The 2,208-nt window shown below is 38.4% G+C and overlaps 1 long non-coding RNA gene across 1 annotated transcript in view; it reads left to right on the forward strand.

Annotated features, from left to right (window-relative positions):
* Positions 1 to 1,355, forward strand: part of LOC107683649 (uncharacterized) — an 18,444-nt gene extending 17,089 nt beyond the window's left edge. The window contains exon 3 of the long non-coding RNA XR_001633745.1: positions 1,241 to 1,355. This is a non-coding gene — a long non-coding RNA (uncharacterized LOC107683649). The remainder of the gene's footprint in view (positions 1 to 1,240) is intronic.
* The last annotated feature ends 853 nt before the right edge of the window (positions 1,356 to 2,208 follow it).

A 2,208-nucleotide genomic window follows, 5' to 3' on the forward strand; every position in this document is an offset into this window, starting at 1 on the left:
TTGTTGTCTCCGTGTACTGGAAGCTTGTGACACTATAACAAATTCCTTGTATGTGCAAACATACTTGGCAATAAAGTTCTTTCATAAAGCTCTTTCTTCTTCTATCATTTGTATTATCAACGTGAATGTTAAAATCTCTGACAATTAGCGCTTTATCAACAGTAACCAATAGGTCTGAGAGGAAATCTGCAAATTATTTGAGGAAATCTGTATACGGCTGTGACGTCTGCTTAAAATCATGGATGATCATTGGGGTTTTATGTCTTTAGAGACCCATCTTAGCCTTTTGACATTTGGATATAAATTACAGTCCTGCCCCAGATTCTACATTTATATGGGTGCTAAATGGCCAATGGTTCCCCCCACTATCAAGGAGATGCAAAACAGTTTCACCACTCTCGTCTCCCCATTGAACTTCAAACACATTCCAAAGAGACGTAAATGACCTCTTGAGCTAGGCACTAATGGGCCTGGCTAACCAGCAAACTACAACATGCTCACATAACACACACCCACACACACACACATAAAGATATTTCTTTATTTAGACTATAATTAATCAGTTATAATTGTGTCTGGTATATGCATGTGTTATTTGTATGTTTCCCTATTGTATTAGCCTAGTTACAACTCTTTATTTGTATTGTCTGCTCGGTGGACGGACAGATCAAATAATTATATTGATTCTGCTACAGTTAATTCTAAGATCTAATCTAAATATTTATTATTAATTATAACCAGTTATAATTAAATTATCAAAATCGCCTGTTGGAACGAAGAAATCTTCCTTCATTGCGATAAAGATTGATTTGAGCGATGTTCCTCTTATCATCTTTTAAAGGCCTTAGCTGATTGTATTGCTAGATTCAAGTCATTGCGTATTCCAATTTCATTCAACTAGACGATCTCACTCCTTTAGGTTTAACCATTACAGCAGCTGACTAATGCGTGCCTAATGCAGATCTGATCATAAGAACACTGCGAGCCAGTAACTGATTGGAATGTAAATGGGAGCTTTTGAAACCTTGATCATGTGAAATTTTTATAACAACAGCGAAGAAACCCTGTTGCTTATAATTTTTATTGTGTACTGGCAGCGAAGAAATCCTGCCACACATCATTGTGCAGTTAAGTTGCAAAAACTGTAATAATCTGTTGGGATCTAAATCACATTGTTCTTGTGATAACTGCAATAAATTGTCCGTTAGAATGAGAATAATCTCACTAAAAACGCGATCAGTTTTAAGCACAATTGGAGTTAAGGCACAGTACCTTAAACTAACGCTAGAGGGCAGGCTGTTTAAGTATCTAACACTTCTTGAACTCCACCTCTACCCTCCTGATTTCACCTTGTGTGGGCTCACCCACTCCACCTTGTGGGCATTCTCAGCTAGGTCGACTCGCTCTCCCTAAATCCATGTACTTCGATTTGTTTTATTTTTAATTTTCCTTCTGCTTCTTTAGTCATTATTATCATTCTCACCATTCTAGTTACCTGCCGTTTTTTTTCTTTATTTTAGTATTACTTTTGTTTCTACTTTATTATCTTTTATTACTTTTATCATTTTTGTTTTGTTTTGTTCCTTTTTATTTATTTATTTTATTTATTTTTTTTATCAGGTTTCTCTCCCCCTCTTCTCTCTCACTTCACCACTCACTTATTTAAATTTAGTTTAAACAGTATTTGAATTCAAATTTAAAGTTAATTTCTGTATTCTAGCCATTTTTGTTCACCTACAGGTAACACTCCCTCTAGTGCTTAGTTGGTGAAGTGACGGTTGCCTCAACAGCGGATCACAGCAAGCTGTCACGGGATCCTGACTGGATCACCTTAATCCATCACTAAGCCTAGCCCATAGAATACTAACCCATCCAGCTAGCAAAACCCCAAACAACCTGCTATCCCAGCAAGGCCAACACAGTAGATGTTATGACCCAGCAGCGCCCTCTACTCTGTAGGCCCTGTCGTTTGTACCCATCAAACAGACCAAACATAGAACATATAATTACTATAATTGCAGCCTGTTAATGCTGTAAGGACTTGCATTGGCCTTTTGTGTTGTCCCTCTCTCTCTCTCTCTCTCTCTCTCTCTCTCTTTTCACCAGTGAGCCAGCATGTCTCGATCATCCAGCCCTGATGCCCACTGGGATAGACTAGAGTCCTGGCTGAGTGCCATGACTGGTAGCCTCCTGTCTGAAGCCGCCGGG

This window comes from Sinocyclocheilus anshuiensis, unplaced genomic scaffold, assembly GCF_001515605.1.
Source record: "Sinocyclocheilus anshuiensis isolate Anshui unplaced genomic scaffold, SAMN03320099.WGS_v1.1 scaffold1809, whole genome shotgun sequence".
Classification (NCBI taxonomy): Eukaryota; Metazoa; Chordata; class Actinopteri; order Cypriniformes; family Cyprinidae; genus Sinocyclocheilus; species Sinocyclocheilus anshuiensis.